The sequence below is a fragment of the Camelus dromedarius genome, chromosome X (genome assembly GCF_036321535.1).
Source record: "Camelus dromedarius isolate mCamDro1 chromosome X, mCamDro1.pat, whole genome shotgun sequence".
Lineage (NCBI taxonomy): Eukaryota > Metazoa > Chordata > Mammalia > Artiodactyla > Camelidae > Camelus > Camelus dromedarius.
The window spans coordinates 84463444-84484154 of NC_087472.1; positions in this window are offsets into that span (position 1 = coordinate 84463444).

Here is a 20711-nt window from a genome sequence, read left to right on the forward strand (position 1 = left end):
ATATATGGAAAATCTCTGTACTTTCCACTCAATTTTGCTGTGAACCTGAAACTGCCCCCCCCAAATAAAGTCTATATGAAAAAACAAAACAAAAACAAAACAAAACAAAACCAATTTACAGAAATGAGACCTGATCCACTTGCATTCAGGTTTGGGGGAAGATTGCCCTCCCTGAATAAAGGCAAACAATTAAGTGTTGCTTTGTTCACGTCCAAGGCTATGCTTGTCTGTATACTGGTTACACTGACATGTCCTGATTTACATACATTCACCTGCCATGTACATTCAACCACATCCAACCTGCCACACTAGACTTCCAACCAGCCAAGAGGTCAAAGGATTTCCTTCTCTCCCAGCCTACTCTGGGCTTTCCTTCCCCTTTCCTGTTCTCCTTCTCTCTCACTCCTATTCCCTTTTCACTCCCCTCTGTAGGACCCACTGCATTTTGATATTCTGTCTCTGAGTCCTTCTCCTCCAAATCCCAGGGTCTTGGCCCTCACTTTATGAGGAAAACAGGTAGTAGGGGAATGGGAGGCTGGCCTGGCAGGTGATATAGATGGGATCAGAAAGACCCAACAGGTTGTGAGTATCCTGATGACAAGTAGGCTATCATGGATGAAGGTTTGGAAGCAGGACTCAAGATCTCAACTGAATAGAAGGAATGGTTGAAAGAAACAAGATGAAATCCAATAAAGATAAATGTAAACATCTACACTGGATTCAAATACTCAATGGCCCTGGTCCGGAAAACTCAGATCCCTTTGAAAAGTTCCGGGGGAGTTTTCTTGACTCAATATGAGCCAACAGCAAAACATGGCTGCTAAGATAGACATTCAGAACCAGGTCTGGTCAGGCCATATCAGAGAAGGCTGGGGAAAAGAGGACATTGACAAACTGGAGCATGGAGGTCTGGAAACTTCGATATACAAAAAATAATTGAAGAAATGGGGCATTTGTGCCTGGAAATAAGAAACAGGGAGTCACAGGAGTAGTTTTAAATTGGTTGAAGAGCCATATTGCAGAAGAGGGGTTGGTTCTGGAAGGCAACATCACAGTGGAAATTACAGAGAGGTAACATGTAGCTGAAGATCTGAAGGACTCTCTCTCAATCTGAGCATCGTAACCATGGAACAGGCTGCTAAATGAGGCAGGGAACTCCCAGTCACCTTAAGAATTCTAAAGAAAGCTCAAGAATAATCTACAAGGGTTTGTGCAGGCCCTGGCCTCAGAAGTCCCTTTTGGTCATGATGTGCTATGATTCCACCTTGGGTTAACTGGGGAAAGCCTATCTGAGTTCAGGAAGCAGATGAATTATAGAATAATGTTGTAACATATACAGATATTAGCTATATATGAAGCCAAGTAAACAGTGTGGCCTGATGAAAGGCCTTGTGGCAGACAGAACAGAGAGGAGCCAGGACCAAAATTAGAGAAGTGTCACTATGTTTGCAAGGCTGATTTAGAACCTAACATTCAAAGGACACTCATAATCAGTTTCAATAAGAACACACAATATTCATCAAGTGCTAATAACAGGCAGATTCCAAAGGTTCCTGTCTCCTGGAATTAAAAGCCAAATAACTCAAGTTATCTTGGGTCAGATGCAGGTGAACTAAGAGCTAAGGAGAAGGGGCTATGAGACTAAATCAGAAGCCACATGCCTTCGAATGGTTTTGTTCTGCCAAATTTAAAATACTTATTTAGAGTCTTTGGTTTTAAATGTATACTTACCTCGAGGGAGACTGGATTTATACGTAATACCCCTCGGCACTTTGTCAGAAACGCAGAGTCACAGACCCCTCCCCAGACCTATTGAACAAGAACCTGTATTTGAATAAGAGCCCCAGGTGGTTCATAGGTGCATTCAAATTCGAGAATCACTGCTCTATGTTAGAGTTGACAAAACACGTTGCTTTGTTGCTGTCTTACGCTATGATGGCCAGATACCACAATCCAAATATGGACATGCATGAGCATATTTATGGGGACAATCTTCGTCATTAAGACTGTCCCATATGCAAAATAGTTACAGAAAGACCAACAATTGCTACCAAAGTGATTCCATGCTGAAGCAGGAAGCTGGATTTAGCCTGAAGTAAAGAGAACTTGGACCTCAAGACCTGATAGTGTCTGAGAGGACGGGGAAGTGAGTTTGATCCTTGGGACTGAACATCACAGAAGTTAATCAGTGCTCTGGAACTCACCAATCTAGTGTGATTAAGATGAGTACATCGTCATTCCTAACCTTTAAGTGTCCCCTTCATTATTATTTTAAATATAAGACCCTGTGCTCTACCCTGGTGGCATTTAGAGCTATTTTGGAAGGGGTGACATAAGAAGCCTGTTCCAGGTGTACTGAGGGCTTGGCATGTGGCCTGGAAAGGAGCTAAGATGAAAAAGGGAATTTTAAGTTTTTATAATGAAATGTCTTGAAACCTTTCTTTGCACTACACAAGTATTACATTGTCCTTTTTAGTGTGAGAAACAACCCAAGAAACCAAGATAAATGCAAAAACATAAAGGCTTAAAATGAAGGATAGTCTGGCCTTGATGAATCAGAAAATCCATGATTTTAATTCACATCTAACCACAAGAAGAAATGAAATGGCCTTTTGATTTGTTCCAGTTTTAAGATCAAATCTAAACATCTTCTCTAATAAGGATGCTCAAGACTATTACTCATCTCACAATATTCCTCCTCTGAAAATCCCAAAGAGGGCTTTCTTTAGACCAACACTTACACAGAGTTCAGCCTCCCAACTCTCCATGGTTTGGCCCTATAACCAGGCACAGATGATTCAGCAGGCAAAGCCCAAGTTCATGAAGCACAAATCTTGAAATCTCTCCAACCGAGAGCCCAAGAAGGAGTAGAAGTTATGTCTGTAGTTCTTACTTACACAACCATTTTTCTTCCTGCTCCATAAATCAGATGGGAAAAAGAAAGCCTTGTTTCACCTTTGCAACAGGATAAATAACTTGTGAGCAGAAGGAAGGCTGGGTGACCACGCCCTCTGCTTTGTGGGGCCAACTTGTGTGACCGGCAGGCTTTGCCCACAGGAATGAATCAGTCTAGAAACAAGGGCAGAGTGAGGGAGGAGGCAGCGGCTGGGGGGTTGCAGGAGCCATAGGAGCCATGGAGGGTGCAGGTTTCCATGCCACATCCTTCTTCTCCAAATGCCCTCCTGTAGCAGTATGTTCCAGACAATCATGGAATACTAACGGTCAGCTGTTAATCACCATCCACACACTTTTCCATAAGAAAGTCACATTTATTGGCAACTTTGCCCCCAGCTCCACCCACAGAGGGAGTCTGCTCTCAAAGCCCTGGTATTCCATGGGTCAGAAAAGAACCACAGCCCCACAGCCGAGCACACCCATGCTTGCTTTATCCAGCAGTTCAGTCAAATAAATCAGCAGTCTTTATTTAGCAGCAACTATGGAGTTGGTGCTGGGGAATGTGGAAATCAAATGAGCAAGATTCCATACCTGCCATCAAGAAGGTCACTGTTCTGTTGGGAAGGAAGGGATAAGATACACACTAACATGAAAAACTAGCAGAAACAAAGCAGTAGTTAATAAATGCCAAGAGAGTGCTAAAAACAAAGAAGGTTATTGTAATTGCATTGAATGGAAGTGAAGTGCATTATGAGGAATGGGGTTGGAGGGTAGAGGGCAGTCAAGAGATCCCTAAGCCTGAATCCTGGAGGAAGTGGGATGTGAACTATGCATGGACAGCTTCATGCATTCAGGGCTGGGCAGAGAAGATGGGGACAGTTCAAGAGGGCTATAAAACTAGGAGGGAAACGGTGCAATTGAGCCATAGTGGAGGACACTGGCTGCAGTAGAGACCTCTGCTCTGCAAGACTTCCGTCCTGGTTTGCACCATGGTCCAGAACAAGTCCTTGTCAAGGAAGGGCAGAGCCATTCTGAAGAATGGCTCGACAGATCTGGTACCTAAATCTCCATTGCAGGAAGTCAGGAGATTCCTGAAATTCCACCTTCTGCCCTACTGGTCAGCCTCTTGGTTATTCCAAGGTCTTCGTGATGCTCTCCTTCCACAGGGACACAGGACCAATGACTGTAAAGTCAAATCAAGCAACACAAAAAATTGCAGAGATATTTGTCACAGGGAGACCTTGACAGAAAGGAAAATATGCCAAATAGTGCCACCTCCACATCAAGGTGGCTAAGACCTCAGCAAACTGAGAAAACTGAAGCCACTGAGGCTGCCCCCTATCTTTCCCACCTACTGACTTAATTCTATGGCACCTATTGCTCCTAAGTCCCACCACTAATCTCAGAGGATGGGGTGAGCCTTCCTGTTCGAGGCCAGCTTCTTCCTCCCACCATCATCAGCCATCTTCGTTCTTTCCTCTGTCTGTCATTGTGCCCTTTCTATTCACTCTCTTCTCAGCTATAAAACAAGACAAATATCCCTCCAACCCAAAAAGCCCAAATTCAAGAAAACACAACACACACACACACACACACACACACACATACACACACACTCTTTCCTTTTACCTTCTGCAACCGCTGTCCATTGGTCTCCTTTCCTTCTCAGACATGAGCTCTCAGAGGGTGGCCTCTGCTGGCTGTATCCACTTCCTCGGTTCCATTCAGCTCCCAACACTGGCTCTCACCTCCCACTCCTGCACCACTGAAACACGCTATCTTTCAGATCACCAAGGACCTCCTTGTTTTCAATCCAATGAAACTTTTTTCATCTTTATCTGCTGTATTTGACACAGCTGCCTCTTCACTACTTCGTTTCCTGGTTTCTCTGTCCCCTGGTTCTCCTCCTGCCTCACTGACTATCCCATGACTGACCCCATTGGGAACCAAGTGTCCTCTCCTTCCAGAAGCTTCCATAACACCCTATGCTAAGTTATGGTTTTCCTTTATGCTCCCTTAACACTCTGGCCCTCACTAAATTATACCAAAATTATCTGTCCATGTGTGTGTTTCCCCTATTAGGCGAAAAGGCCCCGGAGGGAAGTGGCTGCGTCCATTCATCTTCATGCCCCTAGTACCTCTTACAGAAGATAGTGTCCACAGGAATGCAATAAATTTATTCAACTGGCTTGGATCAAATGCCAAAGACAAATTAGGCTGAATTCAGCTTTACAATTTATTCAGGATTTTATTTCCGAGCACACACATTCTTTTTCTTTTACTCAAAGGCCCTTATTCTAGAGGAGCAGCCAGATTTCAAAACGCCTGTGATGAGGAGAGCTGGGTTAGAGCTCCACATTCAGTGAGGAACCTCCAAACCCATTTCTCAAGGTCTTTCTTAGTCCACTTTTTTTCTCTTTGGGCTCAGCGTGCTGCTGAGGTCTTCTGCTGATATGTCCTCATTTGTGGGTGCTTGGTTCTTGCCAAACAGAATGTGACACTCAATTATGCACCAATCTTGACCACTGGGCAGTTCTGTAGGTACCATGAAACTCTGTGACTGGGGACTCTGTGTTCATAATTAGTTATCTTTCTACATACTTGTAACAATAGTGGTCATCCTGTAGACCAAACTTGTACATATTTCGTCTAGACTTTTTAGAGAGTCACCTACAAAACAACATTGGTATTCTGGACCCCTGTGAACCCACATTAATCATTATTATGGGGAAGTTGGTATGTTATCAGCCAGTAGAATCTCTAATCCAACATGCCTCACATTTTTGCCATAAGGTCAGCCTGTCTGCACCATCCCAGTATTTAGAATGGAATTCCTTTCCTCCCCTAGGTTGTCCTTTTTCTACTTAGTGACTCTGACTTTGGATTCTGATTCTGATCTGATTGATTTCTTATCCAGGTGTGTGGACCCAGCCCTGTTCTTGAGATGTCCTGGCTTTCTTCCCAATGTCTTGATGATTTATCTTGGCTCCTGCCCCTTTGGCTCTCACCCAGGTTTACTTTTCCAGACCTTTATGAAAGAGTCATAAGTCAACCATTTAAGATAGTTCCTTTCTTCCTCTCTCATATGTCCACAAAGGCTTACTCACAACCCTTCCCATCCCCTCAGCCTCTCTAAGAAACCGAGCTTCAGGGATTATCATGGGTTTGTGGCTTCCCTAAAACAATCCTCTCTGCCTAGCAGGTCCAGATCACAAGGGATAGGCCATACTGAACCTATAAACACTTTCCTTCAGCCCACTGGGTATCTGAGACAATGATGTGATGTGGATTGGTGTTAGGATGCAGTGTATAGAATGGTGAGAAACACCCTGAATGGGATTAGAAAACTTCACCACTTAACTCATGGTGAGCCCCTGAACAAGCCATTCCATTCTTTTGGCTGAGATGATCTCTGAGGTTCCTTCAAGATCTCCTAGTTTGAGTTCCTGGTTCAAGAGGCTCCTCCAGGGCTGTTAGAACCTGATTAGCCACTGTCACTGCTTTCTCTAGTATCCCTTGAAGAATGCCTATCAAGTCACTTAACTGTCTAAGAGAGACCTCCAACATCCCAGGGACATCACTCACAATAGCCTTCTAACAAGGGCTCACTCTGTTCTAGCTGAATTCAAACACCACAGAAGCTGGTAGAGCGGGCAGCCAATAGAGTGACCAGCCAGGTTTCTGAGGCTCTTCAGACCCCTACTAAAATAAACTATGTACATGTGGTTCAGGGCTCCCTGATATTTGAATCCACAGGACCACTGTCCCCTTTCTCTTGGAGCCAGGCCCCTTGGAGTATCTCTCTGGGCATGGTTAGCCAGGGATTGCTATTATCCTTCTCTTCCTGTGTTTCATCAGATGGGGACATGGCCAAGGCTTTTGATGGCACCCGTAAGTCTGAACTCACCTGTACATTTGTTGTCTGGAACAACAGAGAGATTGGCAAACCTCTTCTGTGAAGGGCTACAGAGTAAACATTTTTGACTTTGCAAGCCATACAGTGTCTGTCGATCCATCAACCACACAACTCTGCCATTATAGCACAGAGACAACAATACTTAAGAAATAAGTGTGGCTGTATTCTAGTAAAAATGTATCTACAAAAACAGGTCTGGGGCAAGATTTGGTCTGAGGGCTGTAGTTTATCTATCCATGGTCTAGCATTACCCACCACCAGCTGGAACTAGTTATTTGGCTCCTCAATAGGGGCGCCTGATTTATGGAACTAAGTTGGATTCCTTTGTGGGTGTCCCTTTTGTTGGTATTATCTTGCATGGCTAGATCATTAACAGTGACACCTATGGTTAGTTTAGGACATTTTAAGGTCAACTAAACTAATATCAAGGCCCCATACACTGGCTGACATTTTATTTTGTGTGTCAACAGATTGCTGCTATTCTCGATCACCATTTGCCAAGGGCATTCTCCCCAAAGTCAAAATTTTAGGGGACTAGGGCATTACAGTGCTATCCAATCTAAGTGCATTGTTGTTAGACTGAATTTCAGCAATGACCTAAGTGATTCCAGTTCCAGATGGTCACCATATGTCCTAGCACATGTGTGCTAATAGCTTGTGTTGGAAGTAGAAAAAGTTTCCATTTCCCTTCCCTATTTCCATCTCTGGTCTCCAGAACAGCCCAGGCCCCAGCTTTCTGTGGTTTCTGTGACATCTTGCTAAGATCAGTTCATAGCAGAGAGGAGAGGGAGGTACTGTGGAAAAATTACAAAGTTTGGAGCTGGCTCCAAATTCCAGCTCCACTTACAACTTCAGGCTCTTCATTTGTAATGGGGGAATAATAATGCTAATACTCACTTCACAGGACTGTTGGAGGATGATGTGACATAAAAGGGGTGAAAGTACTTTGGGAAGGACTATTTAGTCATCATTGTTGTTATTTCATCAGGTGGTGACAAGCCTAGCCCCTTCCTGCTCCCAAGCGTCATTTGTTCAGGGATGTCTCCTAACTGTCACACAGAGAAGTTGGGAAAGACGAGTCTCTGGCAGAGACATGATGAGTGTCTGTCAAATGGCCTCCCAGCACACATTCTGATTCACCTACCAATGATGGCAAAAATCAAACTTTACTTATCAGGAGCACTTTGATAGATGTGCATTTAAGTGTCTTCCCAAGCAGTATCTTATTTATTCTCACTACAGCCCTTTAAGGAAAGCAGAATAAGTACTATCACATCCATTTTTCAGATAAGAAAACTGAGGGAAAGAGCCACTAAAAGAGTATGCAGAAAGCATCCATCTGTTTGCTGAAGAACCTGGAACCAAGATCCAGGTCTCTCGAACCTAAATGAGGCATTCCATAACATTATGAATCTTTCCTCTAACAAAAAGAAAACCCCTCTGGGATTTCCCCCAGTTCTATTTTTCATTAAAAAGATTAGTTTGGAACACAACTGAAGATACTATACATCTGGCCCTTCCTGTGGCATCTGTCACCCTGCTTCTTGTCAACGTCTTGCCTAGAAACATTTAACCCAGGAGAGGCTGATAAAGATTTGTGGAAGTGGGGAGGAGAAGAAGAGAAGCAATTGCTCTCATCACTAAAATAAATGCCTGAAAGAAAAACCTATCTAATTCAGAGATTCTTTAGTCTTTCCAAGAGAGAAAAAAAATAAAAGCAAGATCCTGGTTGTGTGTTCGCTCAAGCATTGATTTTTGTCTGAGAGCTCTGAAAATATCTACTAGGTCATAATAGAAGCCTTAACAGCGTGCCTCCACCTCTCATAAAGCTTTATGATGAGCCAATGTCTTCCTGGTTCCAAAACTAAAGGTGTATTAGTCGCATCTAGAAAAATAATATGTCCTGCCTACTGGCAAGATCAGATGTGATGCTGAGGAGCCAACAGCTTTCCAGGTGGACCCAGGTCAGCACAGGGCACAGCTGTTGTCTTCTTATCAATCAGCACGTTCCAAGTGTGGGTGGGTTGGTTTGTATCCCATTTTAATATCTTAGAACTGGGTCACTGTTACTTAGACTATCACTACAGAAGGACATAAACCCCAGAAACTACTGTACATATGTACATATATATGTATATAGTTTTTATTAGTATTATTTATTCAACTTTTGAGTAGGCAATAAATTCACATGGCTCAAACAAAAACCACTTGAAAAAAATATAAATGAAAAGACTTCTCCTTATCCTTTTCCCCAGTCTCCCCTCCCCATAGGCAACCATTGTTATTACTGCACTCCATCAACTCTAAGACCTCATCAATTTTAAGATGCATCATCATACCATTAAGAAAGAAAATAACATGGCTAATTATAATTCTAAAATTCCATATAATGGAAGATACATTCCTATTTCATAGATGTCAAAATGAGAAAAAATGTGTATCTTAGAATCAATGAAATATGGTGGTCTCCTTGTGTGTGTTTCCTAATTCATTTATGCAGATACAAGCAAATATGAGTACAGATGTCAGTTCTATGCCTGAAACATAGCAAAGAGTACATAATGGTCTCCTCATTGCCTTTTTCAGTTTAAAAATCTGATTTTTAAATTTTAGATACAATCTGACCTGATTGTGTCAGTATAGAGAGATGGCCCTCATTCATTTTTATGGCTGCATAGTATTCTATTAGGTAGATGTGATATACTTTATTTAACCAGTTCTCTATTGTTGGACATTTGGGTTGTGTCTAATCTCGTACTATTTCAAATAATGCTGCAATGAATAGCCTTACAGGTACATCATTTCACAAGAGAGCAATTATTCCTATAGGATAGAGTACTAAAATTGAATAGCTGGGCAAAAGAGAATAGGAATTTGTAATTTTGATGGATATTGCCAAATTGTCTGCCACAGGGGGCCACACCAAATTTACCCTCCCACAATTAAGGTATGAGCGTGCCTGTCCCCCACAGCCTGGCCAACAGATTGGTAGGTTGTTGTTATTTTTCATAAATTTGATAGGTTAAAAGAAATGGTATCTTTGTAGAGTTTTTTATTTCTCATACTCTGAGTGCAGTTGAGCATCTTTTCATAACTTTTAGTGACATTTATATCTCCTATCTGTATCCTTTGTCCATTTTCTTATTAGGTCGTTGTTCTTACTAATTTTTTTTCAGGTATTTTGTGATTTGGCTGGCAATTTTTCTTCTAGTTTTCCTATTTATTTATTCACTTATTTATTTAACTTTGTTTATTGTACTTTTTGACATGTAGAAAGTTTAGTTTGATTTTCATGTAACTAAGTTTATCACCCTTTTTTTTTTATGGATTCCAGATTCCAAGTCACACTTAGAAAGGCCTTGCTTATGCCAAGATTATACAAGAATTTCCCCATGTTTTCCTCTAATAATCAAGATTTCATCTCTTTGCATTTGAATCTTGGATAAAATTTGGAATTTTTCCTGTTACATGATACGAGGACTGGATTTGTTTTATTTTATCTAGATGGTTAACCAGTTGTCCTAATACCATTTATTAATCAGTCCCAGATTTCCCATGCTAGTTGGAGATGCCACCTTTATAACTAAACTCCTATATGTATTTGGCCCCATCTCTAGGGTTTTTAATCTGTTCCACTAGTCTTGGGTCTGCATATATAAATTGCCTATATTTTAAAATTAAATTCAGTCATAATTTCAGATGTGCAGTCTAAAGTCACTCTTGAGGACTGGTCTCTCTTAACACCCCCACCTGAAAACCCATCTTTGACACCATGTGTCCTATTTTTCAAACTATACAATAAAAAACAAGGGGAGAGGGTATGGCTCAGTGGTAGAGCGTGTGCTTAGCATGCACGAGGTCCTGGGTTCAATCTGCAGTACCTCCATTTAAAAAACAAACAAACAAATAAATAACAACCAGAAGAACTGCTCTATTCAGTGAAGGCTTCCAGGGAGCACTTGGTGACATGACATGGCTGCTGTTTGATAGAGTATCAATCAAATATTGATCATTACAGATTTATTGCTGACAGCTCCACAGATACTTACACACCAGAACCCTATATAGGAATGGCCAATTCCACTTAGCAACAAAGTTCATTGCTCAAACACTCCAGGCACTACACAGCCCTCCTTCTGCAGATTAAGTCCCAACTTGCTCTACCCAACCTGTCTTTCATATATCACCTTCTTCCTCTTACTTCTTAGAGCCTCCATTCTGAATTCCCATCTTCTCCTCATACCCTCACATGGCCCTTGAGATTTGATGCTTGTTTTTGCCTTCCACGACCCAATGACTTTTCAGTTCTACATACTAAATATATTTCAATTTCACTCTCTCCTTACTGTCTCCGTTACCAGCATCCTGGACTAAATCACTAACATCTCTCTTCTAGACATAGTCTCTCTCCTAATTGGTCTTCCTGCCTCCAGTCTTTTCTTCTCTAATCCAGACTCCATATGGCAGACAGTGATATTTCCAAAGCACAAATCTGATCATGTCACTATATTGCTTTAAAACCTTTCAATGGCTGCCCATTGTTTAGGATTACAACCAACATCCTTAACATGGCTATATAAGTAAGGTCCTGCATGATCTGGTCCCTGATCACCTCTCCACCTTCATCTTACATCATACCCCTCTTCACTCCCTCTGCTTCAGCCACACTAGGGTCCTTTCAGTTCCACAGACCCAGTCAGCACATACTATTCCCACTACTTGGAATGTTCTTCCTCCCATTTTCTTTAACCTATTTATCTTTCAGATATCAGCTCAAGCACCACTTTATCAGTGTTTCCAATTTTTAATCTCCCAATGTCATATCCTTTCCTTTATAGTGCTTATCTCAGTTCATAACGAGACATTTATCTGTACTGTTATTTGATTCATATATGTCTTTCACAACCACCATAAGGGCAGTACCACCTTCCTTTCCTTACCCCAATATCCAGCATGCTATCTAGCCCAGTACATAGCAGGATGCCACAGAGTATTGAGTCTATTAAATCCATGTTCATTTTCAAAAAAAATATTTTTAACTTACTATTAAATAGCCATTTATTCATCAATGGCTTTGATACTTCCAGATATATATACCTCAGGTATGTGCAAAGCACTGAAGTAGAAGGAAGAAAAGTAGGATCCAAGTTCTTCTACAAGAAACATTGCTTGTGACTGCCTTCTTTGTGTAGTCAACAAGCAGACATCCAATCCAGAAGCAAAAGAATCTGGTTGAATAGATTTGGTACCCATAGGATTCATGGATCAGAACATGGGCTTGGTCAGTGATCTAAATGATAGTAGATCTCCAGGGTTCTTGGTAGTTTGGCTTAATTACCAAGAGACTTACAGGTGTCTCCAGTTCTAGCCCCTCTTCCCAGCTTCCCTATCCACCCTGTATACACTTCTTTCTTCTTTATCAAAGCCACCATTTTGTCTAGGACAATAGGGCTTCTAAGATATCAAACATACCATCTCTCATAAATACTTAGCCCCTTGATCCTAAAGTTCTATAGCTTGGAACAGCAAACCATAAGGCAAGTAGGGGATGGGGGTACTGTATAGATTTTTGCATTCAGTATATGGGAATTTTAAACTCAGGCTGACAGACTACAAAATAGTTCTTAATGATCTTGTGTCCTTATGTAGTCCCCTCCCACACTGAATCTGAGCTGGTGTTTATGGGCAATAGAATACAGCAGATGTGATGTTGTGTGATTTACATAAAAGTCATAAAGGCATTATAGCTTCTACCTTGGTCTGTTGGAGCCCTTGCTCTGGGGAAAGGAGCTGCCATGTCATGAGGACACTCAAGCAGCCCTGTGGAGTCACCCATATTGAGAAGAACTTTGGTTACAGCACCAATTTACCAGCCACGTGAGTCAGCTGTATTGAATGGCTGCAGTCCAGCTGATATAAAAGTACAACCTCATGAGAGATTTTAAGTCAGAAACCATGCAAATGAGCCACTCTTGAATCCCTGACCCACAGAAACCATGAACAATGATGAACGATTATTGTTATTTTAAGCCACTAATCTTTGGAGTGATTTTTTTATGCAACCTTAGATACAGGCCATAAGGTCAAAAACAGGAGCCCAGTACTGGTCTGTGCCTTTAATGTTCTGGACACACAGCCTTTCTCCCTCTTATTTATACCTTTTCTCTTTCTCTTCCAGTGAACCACTCTACTTAGGAAGGAATTTATGTCCTTCACCTGGGCTTCCTTTATAATATATACATGCTTCTGCACTGGTCTATATATATGCAATACAGCATAGTGGTTAACAGAATCAGCTTTGGAGACAGAGTGTCTTAGTTTAAATTCCTGCTCTGCCATTTACTGCAAGTATGACCTTGGACAAATGATCTAATCTCTCTATGCCCTAATTTTCTAAACTTTAGAGTGAAAATAATAATAGTACCTACATCATAGACTTGTTTGCAGTGCTCAGCACAAGGCCTGCCACATAGGAAGTACTCTAAAAACAGATGTTTTGTTATTAATATTATTCTTTCATCATTACTATAATGATGATGATGATCATGCTGTATTGATTGTGTAGTTTCACATCTCATTTTCTCTCCATCCTGTGAACTTCCTCAAGGCAATGCCTTGATGCGATTCATCTTTGCTCCTTCAGCTACCCAGCACCACCCAGCACATAGTAGACAGCAACCAACATATATGTATCTTAGCAGGGCTGCCTGTGAGGCGATGCAGGCAAATTGAAAGCCAGATACTTGAGCCACAGGGGAATGGACAGAGATATTGTGTGTAGTCCAAATACGGGCCAAAGAAAACACAGGGCAGAGCCAGAATGGTGGCAGAAGTTAAGGCAACAGGTTGCCCAGATGTGTGGAGGGTGGGATAGCCCTGGCCAAGTTGTCCAGGTCCTTGTATGAGAGCATCTTCTTTCCTTTTAATGAAGGAATCCCAAATTCCCCTGCTCGGCCTTAGGTGGGATCTTCTGAAAGTAAAAAGCCCTCACATTTTGCTGGCATGGGTGGGGCCTTGGACAAGTCTCCTAAACTCACTAAGCCTTGGTTTCTCCGTCTGTAGACAGAGGATAATAAAAGTCAAGAATGCTGAGGGTTACGTGATCAAGCTGGTAAAGCACTTAGTACCCTGACAGGCACAGAGAAGGAGCCTAGTAAATGGTGACCACTCTTTGCTTGGTGAAAGAGTCTTCGTGAATATAGTCTTTGATTTGCTGGTGTCTTGATGCCAAAGAATTTCGATGATTCTCAAGCTTTTCTGCCTCATTTGCAGAAAGAACCAAGGCACGCACACACATGCATGCACACACTCTTCCCTCTGGAAGAGGTTAACTATTGTGACCGGTACAATTTAGCCCCTTTTCATCTGATAACAACCCCATCTAAGGAATTCACAACCATTAATTAGAGGCACCCAGCAATCTTAGGAGGGAAGAAAATTATCGCTCAGACTACCCACATCTGAACCAAGTTGCTCTGGGATAACCTCAGTCACAGAGCCTGGGCCTGAGAAGAGATAGAACATGATGGAGCCTGCCAGCCACCAGCCCCTACCACACCACCTCTTCCCTCTTCGAAGGCTCCAGGGGGCTGACTGGAGGCCCTGCAGTTGTAAGTTCATTATTAAATCATTTCTCACCGAAAGAAGAAAAGGACTTAAAGCTCCACACACCGTGGTTTTTAAAATGCTAGTCTCTCTTCAATAGAAATTGAATTCACTGATGTAGCCCAGGGAAAAGTGAGCTCCTTCCTCCCCTCCAAATGACTCTTTCAGGGTAATATAGCAGTTAAACCTTCAGGTACATAATAGCACGCCGGTCTATTAGCTAAGGCGATTTTATTCTTCAGTTTGCAGCTTCTTGCCTGACGGTTGTCACCTAGACAACCATGTCTCCATGAACTCAAGAGGAGACTGGGGGGTGTCCTCTGAGGAGACAGCCAGCCTGATACATCAAATCTTCTGGTGCGAAGGAACCATTCTTGGCTTTGCGATGTGGAACACACTAAATAATGCATTCAACTGTTGTCTATTCATCTTTTTCATCACCACCACCGCAGGCCCCTCCTTGCCTGTGACCTTGAAACACTCCCTCAGCTTCAGCCTTCCCATTCTCCTGTTATCAGCAAATCTGGCTTGGTGTGAGACTGTGTGTGTGTGTGTGGTTAACAACTTTCCAACCTTGCAGCTTCCTAGCTATGCTTTTTCTTTTGAAACAAAAGAACTGCAAAGGCAGAAAGTTCTCTGTACCAACATGTAAGGAGACTCTAATCAGACAAGCCCCAGCAGCTCCCATGACTTAATGAGGAGGCGCCATCATGGTCCTGGTCAGTCTGCCTGGGAAGGGCTGAGCCCCAAGGCAGGAAGGGAGAGCTGCCCCTCCTGGCATAAAACACCACCACCAAGTTAGTGAAATCAGGGAGCAAGGAGAACAAAGTGACAATATGGGCCAAAGGTGCACTTTCCTTACACCAAGAAGCAGTGTGGCGTGTGGATTGAGGGCATCAGTCACCAACTGGGGGCCCTCCCAGGATTAGGATGAGAAAGTCTGGAGGGCTTGTGGTGGCAGCCATGAGGTCTTCATGCCTTGGACATCACAAGCAAGGGGCTGGTGACTCACTATGTGGGGACGTGTGGTGTTGGGGAATGCATCCTACCTTCGTGGAATGACAACTGTTGAGCACCTATGTCTTTTCCCGAGCTCTCTTCTAGATCCTGCGGGTAGAGCACTGAACTAACCAGGCAAAGATCCCTGCCTCCTGGAGCTTCCACGGTAGTAGAATACATGTTGCAGAACATTATTTTTAGATCATCAAATCGTCAGTTAAGTGTTTCCTGGAAGTGCTTGCAAGATGAAGAGTGCAGGCAAAGAATGCTTGTTTTAATCTATCAGTCCATCCGAAGCACCATAAATGCCAAACAAAGCAAGCCATCCTGTCAGTTCTTAATTGGGCTTTTCATGGTGATCAAGGCTCCACAAGATAGACCTTGGCCTTGTCTTTTACAGCCAAGGTGGCCACACTGTCTGCCCAGGATGCCTCTGTATGGGAATCACTCAGTGGTGTGCTGGAGCCAGCTCATATTGTCTCATGAGGACCGACTGGATGCATCTCTTCCCAATCCCACGTTTAGTGACATCATGTCGCCTGCCTGAAATCAGTCATTGTGGGAATATCTATACCATGAAAATCAGCTACAAATCAGGGCCTTTGGTTTTTGTTTGTTTCTTTTAAAGCTGACTTATCAGCACACTTCTAGAACCACCCCTCCCACAGGTCCCCCAAATTCTGCTTGGTCTATGATGCTTGGGTAGGATGACACCATCCTCTCCAAAACATGACTTAAGTCTGGTCAATCAGAGTAGGCTCCATCCCCTTGGTCATATCATCTGGTACAGGGATGAGCACGTGACCCACAACAGGCCAACCAAAGTCTTCTTCAAGATTTTAACCAGAACTATTAGGAAAAATGTTCTCCTCTGAGATCAGGAGGAATAAGGATCATGTAAGCCTAGAGGTGCCATCTTTTCCAGTCTCTTCTCAGCCAGCCAGACAATAAGGCCAACACAGAAGAGAGCAGAAGCAAGAGATGGACAGAAGACAGAGCCCTGAGAGCATTGCCTGTGCACCTGGAGCTAATATTACCTTTTTGTTATTGTTGTTCTCAGGCTAGGTTGAGCTGGGATTTTGCCACTTGCAACCAAAAGAATCTTAATTATAATACCTTGTCTTCCCTCAGACCCTCTTCCTCCATAAACTGGCTCAACTCTAAAGCAGAAAGTAGCAGATGATGTCAGTGTCCTGCTCATATCCCCTTGGCACTCACTGTCCCCATGTAGCCCGATGCCTTCTTACTATACGCAAATGAGATCTCAGCCCATAAGTGGGAGAGGCCAGAATGCTGGGGAGGTAACTCACACAGGGGCAGCCCTAAGCCAGTTACCAACAGGAGATGGTAGATAAATACCCCAGCTTCCCTGCCTCTCAGGTGGGACTTGGAGGCATGTTCCATACCATCTCTTTGAGATCCCCAGAGGGCTGCTGCCTACAGTGGCAACCTGTTTTAACACTCTGAGTTGGTTTCCTTCTCTTCTCCACTCCTTAATGATACTTCCTGGAATCACCTCCCAAAGAAACTATATGCACCCAAATCCTTGTCACAGAGTCGGCTTCTGGGAGAATCCAACCTAGAGAATAGACCATTGCCAAAAAGTTAAATAATTATGACTAATGATAACTACAACCCAAACGATTTTGTTCTTCTCTTTCTAATAGTCAGCATTTATGGTTTCTCAGCCAAAGTTGTGTTACTTGTTTCATGTTACCCATTGCCTGGCTACAGAGTTGGTTTGCAAATGAGGAAAGAAAATTGCTATTCAGAACTGAAAATGGGAGTCATACTCCTGCTTTTTGGCCATGATCCCAAATCTAATTTGGGTTTGGTGTACATTTGGTTTTGGCTATGAAATGATAAAATCTGGACACATCCAGAGGCTTTCTTTGGGGCACCAGTGAATGCAGAGCAAAGCTCTTACTGGTTTGTTCCTGTGAGAAAGTTGGCCTGGGCAGCTGAAGATACTATCGCATTAAACTCTCAGCCCCCTGCCTTGCACCTGGTTGGTTCACATTAACCACAGGCTGGTGGAGACACTTTAGCTAAGAAACCCATATTTGTCAGGGAAATGTGGGCTGGAGTGACCTTTTCCCAAATGGAGAGGCTGACTCTCTGGGTGTGTGAAAGTTGGGAGTGCACCTGCTCACAAAGTCAGCCAGTCCTGTGAGAACCACACCCATTCTTCCCAAGGAAGGAGGCAAGAAAATACCTGTTCCAGGCATTAGGCTGCCAAGCTGTACAACTCTCGACACCTAGATACCTGTATTTTTCCAAAGCCTTGGTTTGGGAGTAATTTCCTAACGCATTACAGCTCCTTTGGAGTTGGTATGCCTCTGACTTCATGGTAAGTAGGTAGGGAGGGACTAATCAAATTTAAATGAAAGATTTGTGATACCAGATGAAAAGAGTCCAAATCTAAATTGCTGCACCTAATGCTTACAGAAACTAAGGATCTTTAAGGAGTAAGTTTCAGAGGAGGGGAGTAGCACAGGGAACAACCTAGACTTGGTATGTGAATACCTGCATGTGAATTCCAGCTGTCACTGCCAAGCTGGCTGGCAGCATGCATAGTGCTTAGAAATACAGACTCTGGCGCCACACTGCCTTGGTTTAAATTCCAGTTACACTACTTACTAGCTGTGTGGCTGTGGGAAAGTTGAGTAACCACTCTGGGCTCAGTTCCTTCATCAATGAACCAGGGATAAGAATAGTACTTGCCTTGGAGGACTGACACAAGCATGAAATGAATGAAATTTCTCCAGGGTTTAGAAGCGTGCCAGACACCTAGTAAGCACCAACATGTTTGTCTTTATTATTGGTCACAGGCTCTCTGGGCCTCAGTGTTCTCATCTGTAAATGGGGGATTCCTACCTGGCTTACATTGTGGCATAAATTAGGACAAAATGACACAACGTTATGGGAAGGGAAAATCTGGCAAAGCATAATATAAATTTAGGTTGTGATTAAATCAGGTAAGCTTTTGTGGCCAACCATCCTCCCCTAAAGACCGGGGCTGGGCACTTAGAGGCTTGGTTAGTCTTGACTTCCAGAGAAGGAAACAAGGGCTCAGGGAAATACACCCTCCCCTCTACAAGGGTTGGACATATGGCTAGCAGCTGGGATTTATGCAAAGCATTCTTCAAATTAGTCCAAAAGCCCCACTGTTTGGTTATTGCCCCCAGTGCAGCCGTAAAACTACAGCTCACAACTGCCAGCAGGTTGTTCCATCCCCAGCCTGTGTTTACCCCAGCCCCCTCTCAGCGGCCTCGCCATGGCGACTCCAAATTTCCTGGTCCCAGAGCCACCTGCGTGTCCTCTGGTTAACTCAATCTGCTGTCAAAAAGGAGGAAGTAATTAAATGGGGGACATGTCAGTCCCACCACAGGCCTTGGAAAAGTCAATAAAATTTAGTCACCAGAATGGGAACTGATTTTTAACCACTCTACTATAAACCATGGCACGCACAAAAGATGTCAGCTTCAGGCCACATAGCAACTGAGCCCAGAACTCGGATGCTCAGCACAGGTTTCCTTCTGTGGGGCAGAAGGAAGGAAAATGAAGTACTATTTACTTCAGTGAAATGTGATGTGAGAAATGAAGGGAAAACATCTTGTTTCCCCATAACGCCATACCCTGAAGAGATTGGGGGGGGGGGGGGGACCTTGGCAGTGGTGAAGAGGAGACAAATGGAAAAGAGGACAGGATAAAATATTGTTACCAGACAGTGAGACCATCAGGCTCAGGGAGACTGTGCATGAGAAAGCCGGCTGTTAGACAGCAGTTGAAAGAACAAGTTTGTTGCTTGCTCTCTATTTCAAAACCCTCTGCCCTTCTGTTTCTCTGCTCCAGTATCTGACAGATTTTCTCAGCAGTCACAGGGCTTCATCCCAGAGGGGCTGTGGGGAAGGGTGTGGAGGGGAGAACCAGAGCATGTAAGAACCAAGATTCTGCTTGGCTGACCTGACCTACCCTGCCTGCCTGCCTGGCCTTGTCCTACCTTTGGTTCCTTTTTGCTTTGTAAATCATGAAATTTCCACAAAATCGATCTCACTGACCACTTAGCGAGAAATTTTAGTTACAATCTCTTAGGACCAGCATCCAGATTTGGCCAAGAGTGTTTTGGAGGTGGGATGGGGTGGAAAGGGGGATGATAAGGTCTATGAAAAGGAGGTTTCCTTTTTACACAGCAGAGACATCACAACAGACCCAGAGTCACAGAAATATACTGAATCACTCTTTTCCCACAGTCTCAGCTCTCTTTTCAAAAAGGCCTAAGAACCCTTTTGTTTCATTTCATTTTCTGCTTTTTTTCCCCTCAAAAGTCAAAGGTGACATTTAACAATGCAAAATGCAGAGTATAATGCAAGGCACAATTGCCTTAAAGTGAGTAGTTAACATTTATTGAACGCATTACTAGTTTTAATCCTCACAACTTTCCTGGATAGTAGGTTCGAATACCATCAGACCTATTTTACAGATGAGAAGACTGAGTCCCAGAGAAATTAAGAAACATGCCCAACGTCATGTGGCTGGACAGTGGTAGAGATAAGACTGGAACACTCATTCAGTTATTTCCTATCAGCTCTCCATGCTAACAATTGCTGACATTTTTCTAATGCTGAGCAGATTCCAAAACCCTTTTATGTACACTATCTCATTGGAGTCTCAAACACATCTCTTGAAGCAGGAGTTCTTGTCTCTAATTTAGACATGAGGAAACAGAAATTTAGAAGGATTAAGTGATTCTCACAGTATTACAGAGGCAGAAAGTGAAGAGCAGAACTCAAACACACTTTCTGGTTATCTTCTCACCATACCCCTGGTACCTTGAAATAAGTCTTTACGTAAGTCTTTGCAAGAGAGTAAAATCTTCAGGCTTGCTCCACAGGAAGTACCTGCCTCTTCCGCTTCAGGAGGCAGGTGTGATGGCTTCTTCACTGGCCACATCCACCCTACTGGTGATGTGTGCTTGTGTTTCCTGCAAGGTGGCCACACGTGGCTGTGCAGATTGGTGAATGACCTCACTGCATCTATGGGGGTACCATTCACATCATAAGAGTGGTAGATTTATCATACTATTAAGATAATTTTCCAGTAGATGGCAGTAACGTGTCTTGAGGAAGGGGTGGGTGCCTTTTCCTAATTCATGAAAAGGCAATGTAAAGGGTAGTGGGACCCCTGATGGTGTCTATTTTAAATTCTTCTTACCCACAGCGGTAAGATGGCATTGATCCATTATCCTCTCCTGGTCCCTCTTAAGACCTAAAGTGAGAGATGCTGTCTGCAAAAA